The following is a 7,978-nucleotide window of genomic DNA, read 5'->3' as shown; positions in this document are numbered from 1 at the left end:
AAAGTTGTTAGACAAAAGTGATGACCTGTTGGACACGGAAATGACCCGAACTCAGTCCTTAATTGAAGACATTAAAAATCTTCATGTTAAGTACCAGGAACTTGAAAGTCATTGTGAAACGCTCTCAACTTCTCATGAAAAGCTCTCCTATGATTATCTTCAAAGGAAGCAAGAGCTTGAGAAATTGAGATCGGCTCATGAAGATCTTCAAAAGGAGAACGAGTCACTCAGCACTCAACAGATCAGTTCCGCTTAGGAAGGATTCGAACCACCGTGTCTAAAATGTCTTGAGCATGATAATGCTATCTCTGTTGCTGAATGTTCAACTGCTGCTACCGCTACAATATCCTCAACTACTAATGTGGTAACTAACCCCTCTGCTGAGGATACCACTACTATTGCTGGTGAGAATGCCAGGTTGAAGACATTACTTGAGACAGGAATGTACAAAATTCTCAAAGGGCATCAGGCACTATGTGATGTCCTCAAAAAGCTGATTCTGAACTGAAACCCTAGGAAATAGGGTGTTGGGTTCGAGAGGAAAATGAATGTTGATGGTTCTTACTGGATGCCTAAGAAGTACCCCAAAACCACATGGGTTGCTGCTGAGGGTCCTTTAGTGGACCCATCTACCTTATCTGGCTTCTCTTGCGCTAACCCAATTATCATTGATGAATCCTTTGATGCAAACTATAAACTGTTCAGGAATCAGAATGGTGAAGTGTTTGCCAGGTACATTGGTTCTAACTTCAGGAATGGACCGCCTCTTAAGAAGATCTGGGTACCCAAACGTTGTCTTGAAAGTCTTCTCGTGAATGTCATCATGACACCTCCGAGGAAGAAGATAAATCCTGGATCAAAGGCTTCATATGGTCCAAAGGCTTCATACAGATAGAGGACTCACTTGAGTCACCCTAACACCAATGTTTTGCAGGGAAACCATACTTAGTCTTTTGAATATGAGCGTGTTTCGTCAAACCGCTATATTCATAAGACCAATAACTTTTCTGCTTATTCTTATGAGTATTATTCACTTCCTGCAAGGCTATTTGCTAGGGCTCCAAAGCCGAAGTTCTCAGATGCTACACTTAGACTCATTGCTTCTAAGCCACCCCTGAGGATGTGGGTGGTTAAGAAAACTTAACTCTCTTTTGTAGGGAAAGGTCTCCAGCCGGAAATCAAAGGCATCTGGTGCTTATGGTGGGGACCACATCTTGTGGGACGCAAGATAAAATGTCCAAATGGTCTTACTATGTATTTTGCCCCAGGATTCCTTGACAATCATCCAATTTATCCTAACCAAGATCTGAACTTTCATGTTCCGCTAGTTCATCAAATGTTTCTGCTTCGCAACTCTCTTGGTGAAGCCTATCCCCCAAACTGTACTATAGGATATGACACCAAAGGCTTCAGAATGGATTATGGATAGTGGCTACACCAACCATATGACTGGTGATCGAAGTCTTCTGATGGATTCAACTCTACGCCCGTCTGACAAAAGTCACATCACATTTGCTGACACTGGTAAAAGCAAGGTATTGGGTCTGGGTTGAGTTGCAATCTCAAAGGATGAGCACATGGGATAAAGTGATGCTTGTTGACTCCCTTGGTTCCAACTTAATGTATGTTTCAATGCTTTGTGATTTGAACATGATTGTGATCTTTGGAAAATATCATTGCCTTGTGCCTATGGAATCTGACAAGTCTCTAGTCTTTGAAGGGTATCTAAAAGATGATCTGTATATGGTAGATTTCTCAGCAGGACAGCAGTTGGCTGTATGTCTTCTAGAAAAAGCTTCGGAGTGCTGGCTCTGGCATCGAAGGCTAGGACATGCTGGCATGAGGAACTTGTACACTCTCACAAAGAAGAAGCATGTTGTGGGGATTGAGGGCGTCAAGTTCAAGAAGGATCATCTATGTGGTTCTTGCAAAGCTGGGAAGATGACTAGAGCCAAGCATCCCTCGAAGACAATCATGACAACATCACAACCCTTCAAGCTGCTTCACATGGACTTATTCGACCCTACTCATTACTCTACTCTTACTACCACTGCTTGTCTCTATGGCTTTGTCATTGTTGATGATTACTCAAGATATACATGGGTGCATATAATCCTCTACAAGATTGAAGTGCAGGATGTCTTCAGATGATTCGCCAACCATGCCATGACAAACTATGGCGTCAAGATCAAGCACATCAGAAGTGACAACAACACAGAATTCAAGAACACCGGCCTCGACACTTATCTTGCTACACTGGGCATCACTCATGAGTTTTCAGCTCCTTACACACCTCAGCAGAATGGCATCATGGAGCGCAAGAACATAACCCTCATTGAGATGGCTCGGATGATGCTTGATGAGTACAAGACTCCAAGGAAGTTCTGGCCTGAAGCTATTGATACTGCATGCCATGTCATGAACCGTGTTTATCTTCACAAGCTTCTAAAGAAGACGTCATATGAGCTGCTAACTGGTAAGAAGCCAAACGTCAGTAACTTCAGAGTATTTGGTGCTAGGTGCTGGATCAAGGATCCACATCACACTTCAAATTTTCACCAAAAGCACATGAAGGTTTCATGCTTGGATACGAAAAGGATTCACACTCCTATAGAGTCTTCAACCTGTTTCACTATAAAGTGGTTGAAACTGTGGATGTGCGGTTCGATGAGACTAACGGCTCGCAAAGAGAGCACCTTCCAAATGTGTTAGATGAAGTCCCTCCTAGTGAATCTATCAAGCTCATGGGTACTGGAAATCATACCTTCAGAAGCTCAGGCTGAAGAAGAAATTATCATTGCACCAAATCAACCCGAAGACAATGCTTAGCCTGAAGTCAATGTTGATACTGAAGACAATGAACTGCAAGGGCAAAATCTTTATCTTGTTCATCCCCGTGTTGCAAATGAAGTACAAATTGATAAGATAATTGATAGCATCAATGCACCAGGTCCACTCACTCGTTCAAGAGCAACACAACTAGAAAATTTATGTGGGAACTTTGCATTTGTCTCTATATCTGAACCAAGCCTTTTTGGAACCTGAATGGATTCAAGCTATGCAAGAAGAGCTTCATCAGTTCGAGCTGAACAATGTATGGGAACTGGTCCAACATCCTGATCCTTGCAAGCACAATATAATTGGCACCAAATAGATCTATCGCAACAAACAAGATTGGCATGGTCAAGTTGTCAGGAACAAGGCTCGTCTAGTTGCTCAAGGCTACACTCAAGTAGAAGGAATTGACTTCAATGAAACATTTGCTCCTGTGGCAAGTCTTGAAGCCATTCGCATACTGCTATCCTATGCCAACCATCACAACATTCTTCTATACCAAATGGATGTGAAGAGTGCCTTCCTAAATGGCAAGATTGAAGAAGTGTATGTTGCACAACCACCTGGGTTTGAAGATCCAAAACATCATGATATGGTATACAAGATCAACAAGGCATTTATGGCCTCAAACAAGCTCCTCGCGCTTGGTATGACATAATCAAAGACTTCCTGAAGAGCAAACGCTTAAAACCTGGTTCTCTAGATCCGACACTCTTCACGAAGACATATGACGGTGAACTATTTGTGTGTCAAATCTATATGGATGACATTATCTTTGGTTGCACTGACAAAAGATACAGTGATGAGTTTGGGCACATGATGCAAGAGCAATATCAGATGTCCATGATGGGTGAGCTGAAATTTTCCTTGGTCTTCAAATCTGTCAACAGAGCAATGGCGTCTTCATATCACAAGAGAAATACCTCAAAGATTGACTGAAGAAGTTTGGAATGCAAGACTACAAAGGATACACGACGCCAATGCCGACCAAAAGTCATCTGAGCTCCGATGACAATGGTAAAGAATTCGATCAAAAGGTATACCGCTCCATGATTGGTTCTTTACTTTACTTATGTGCATCTAGGCCAGATATAATGCTTAGCGTTTGCATGTGTGCCCGATTTCAAGAGGCACCAAAGGAGTCGCATCACCTAGCGGTGAAACAAATACTTCAATATTTGGCTTACACCCCAACGATAGGATTATGGTATCCAAAGGGCTCGAAGTTTGATCTGATTGGGTATTCTGATGCTGATTATGCTGGTGACAAGGTTGATCGCAAGTCCACTTCAAGAACATGTCACTTTCTTGGACGATCTCTTGTCTGTTGGTTTTCAAAGAAGCAGAACTGTGTATCACTCTCCACTGCTGAATCTGAATACATTGCTGCTGGATCAGGCTGTGCTCAGTTTCTATGGATGAAGCAAACTCTCAAGGACTATGGAATCAATACGAAGAATGTACCACTCTTCTGCGACAATGAAAGCGCCATCAAGCTTTCCAAGAATCTAGTTCAGCACTCGAAGACAAAGCACATTCAGATCCGTCGTCACTTTCTTAGAGATCATGCCAACAAAGAAGATATTGATATCATTCAGGTCAACACTGAAGAGCAATTGGCAGATATCTTCACAAAGCCCTTGGATGAGAAAAGGTTTTGCAGGTTGCGGTGTGAGCTAAATATCTTAGAATCCTCAAATGTCCTGTAATTGGACACACATCCTAACGCTTATGCATGTTGACGACTTAGATGTGCAACACACGAATTAACATATATCTTAAATCAATGAAGTCTTACCCTCTGAGTGTGAATAAATTAATGTGGAATTGTGTCTGGGTCTAATACTTCCTATACGGTGGGTAACGCCACCACCAAATTCTTATTGAAGTGTTTCTCTTGGCGTTATGGTTGCATAGTCTTCGCATTTGGTTTGTTTTCAACATTGATTTGTCTTCACGTTTATCTTCACAATGTTGAGTTGATCTTCATATATATATATATATATTTGTGTTCTGTCCTCTACAACATTCACTTATAGCTATGTCTTGACACTTGAATCTTTATTGATCTAAGTGAATGTGATCGGACCCTAACCTATTATGTGCTTCTACCTCAACTCTATCTGTCCAAATCATATGCATTCTATTGAAAACTGTCAATTGTCTTCTCTGAGTCCTTGTCAGCAGAGGACTAACTGACAAACATTTAAATCTGTTTTAATGTCGTATTCTTATTGCTTGAAAACCAGAGAAGCCGGAACAACCACCCAACAACCAGGCGTGCGTGGGAACATGGAACAACTTTCAATGAGTTGCATGTGTGCCACGTGTCTCTTAGATGTGAATCGCCAGGGGCACCTGCGTAATTGCGCTGCGCTGCCCTCCTCCTTCTTATAAATATTCATCGTGCAGTCAATATATGTTCTTCCATCTCGCCACCTCGCACAAACCCTAGCACCTCCGCTAGCTTGCATCATTGCGGGAGAGGAAGCTCTTAGCTACCGCGACATCTTTGACGCCATCCTCACATCGGCCGCGGACCTCGTCCTCTCCACCGCTGTCGTAGGTGTCTTCCGCCGCCAAGTTAGGGAGCGGGAGATTGAACTGCTCGATCTCTTTTCAACCTTGTCTAACAGCTCGTCCATGGTAATTAAATCTTATTTTTACTGCCTTTTTGATCCGTCAAATCCATCCACTTGAACCAAAAGTGGTTTCCTCACTTCCAAATCTGGATTTATTATCTTCTGCATCTCATATCATGCCAAGTATATTCACTTATGCTTCATAACTAGTTAGATTCCTCACTTGTACTTATTCATGGATTCGTACAAATCTGGAACCAACTCTCTCCAAATAAGTGAATGTCTTTGCACTATGAGGTCAATGTCTTCTAAACTGATTTATCTTCAAAATCTTCTTAGAATGCATATGACCTCTTCCCCTTCCCTCACATCTCTAATGCTGTCACATATACATGTCTGTGGGAGAATCCCTTGGTTCTCATAGTCTGCATTCATTTGCAAAGTTCCTACAACATCACATTGAATCACCTGAAGCCAGTTCTTGTCTGACCAGCAGACGGAAGCCATTTATTGTGTTGAAGCCAATCAGTCTGAATATCATGGCTTCAGAGAAGTCTGCGTGCAAGGGTGGCAGGCAACACCGTGGCAACACTGCACTAGATTTGCCTCCTGATCTATATGAACAATACAAGTCAGATCCTGAGGAGAGTTACAACCAGCACAAAAATCAGATACAGTGGATCCGAAGATATTGGGCTGAGGAATGGTTCAAGTACAGGTTGTGACGCCTGAATATGCTAAAAAGAACGCCATCAAGCGCCCATGGGGTGACAATCTGTACCGCGGCTTGGTGCCGAAGACTAAGGCTGAAGCTATTGAACGGGAGTTCTATCCGTGTATGGTCAGAGGAGCTCAGTCTGAAAATGTCGACCCATCTTCTCTGCTATGGTGTGGTGAAGACAATCTCTTCAAGCGCAACTATTAGTTTGCAAAAGATTCAACTGTCAAGAATCAAAAGGAGTTTGGCCTCAACTTCAACCCTGGTCCCTCCTCTCCAAGATCTGGTGGGACACGTGAAGCTAATGAGAACAGAATTGGCCCCTTTGCCAATTTTGATGGGCTTCTGTCTCACGTAGTTGCTCAGAGAGCAGATGTGGAGCAATCTGCTGGAGAAGCTAATTCTGATGAAGCTCCCCCACCTCAAAAGGAGAAAAAGAAGACGAAGACAAAAGCCGCCAAGCCATCTTCTTCACCAAAAGCTTCAACAAGGAAGACTCTGAAGATTGCACCGCCTGAATCCAGTGTGCAGTCTGAAGATTTATCTCGTGTGTCCAAGAGTACCAAGAAGCCCTTGCTCAAGAAGGCCATTGGGCAACCCCTGACACCGTTTATTATTCTGCGTAATGAAGATGAAGCCATTGATCTGTCAAGCGATGAAGATCTTGGTGGTGATGCTTTGGAGATGCTCATCAAGAGCAAGCAAGAGGAAGAAATCTTCAATGATTTGCCCCTCTTTGATGTTGATATTCTGATAACTTCATCGATGAGTGGTTCGACGACCAAAGCATAAGTATTGATGATCTTCAGCTTCCGATGGACATCAGCGTCACATTCCATGGAGCCAGCGAGTTGGCCTTGGCTCAGAAGATTGTCGAGATCAAGAACAAAATCGATTATGAGAAGTCTCACTTCAAGAAGAACATGGCCAAGCTCAGCATGGCAGATGTTCAAATCTACAAGAAGATGATGCATGACCTCAAGGAGGAATTCCACAAGAAGCGCACTGAAGCTAAAGGCTCACGAGAACGCATGAAATACCTTGCTAAAAATGTGTTCAAGCACACAATGAAGCTAAAAAGCGCAAAGCTCTTGGGCGCCCTGGCATCGATCCCAGGATGGCTGCCAAACCAAAGAAGCCTGATGTGACCCAAACTGCACCAAGACGGGAAGAACCTCACATTGTCTTCCCTGCCAGCATGACATACTCAAAGCCTAAGGTCCCCTCAGCAGCTTCAGAGCTGAAGAAAACAAGGGCAGCTGAAGCCGAAGCGAAGAAGCACAAGCACAAGGATGCATCTTACGATGCCCCTTCCAAGAAAAAAGTTGAAGACTAAGGGAACTAAGTCTTCAAAGAAAGAGCGTGATGCGGCTTCTCAGCCTCTCATTGTTAAACCTATCCCCGTCGCTTCTCCAGCTTCCACCAACAAAGATAGACGTGTTGTGATCCACCAGCCTGCTTCCATAGAGGTTCATGAAGATGAACAGGTTCCAGCTGTTGACCCCAACGCAGCTGAAGACGTTGGTCGTGAAGACAATGTTGTTGATGATGAAGTCCTTCCTCAACTCGAGCACCACTTCATATCATCGCCTGCTCCAACGAGTAGCGAATACATCAGCATTGGTCATCCATTAACCCCAATCGCTCAAGATGATTCATGGGTTGAGTGCCCGCAAGAAGAAACCCCAATTCATGATGAGACACCCCACACTCCATTAGCGCAAGTCACCAATCCAGTACTGAATGTTGACAACTACATGGAGACCACCCCATCACCAAAGGCGTCGCCCGTGTTCCAACGGCTTCGCAAATGTCTAAGGCCATCGGTCTCCATGTCAACCAT

This window comes from Triticum aestivum, chromosome 4B (genome assembly GCF_018294505.1).
Source record: "Triticum aestivum cultivar Chinese Spring chromosome 4B, IWGSC CS RefSeq v2.1, whole genome shotgun sequence".
NCBI classification, from domain to species: domain Eukaryota; kingdom Viridiplantae; phylum Streptophyta; class Magnoliopsida; order Poales; family Poaceae; genus Triticum; species Triticum aestivum.
Note: the sequence above shows the minus strand (reverse complement) of the source record.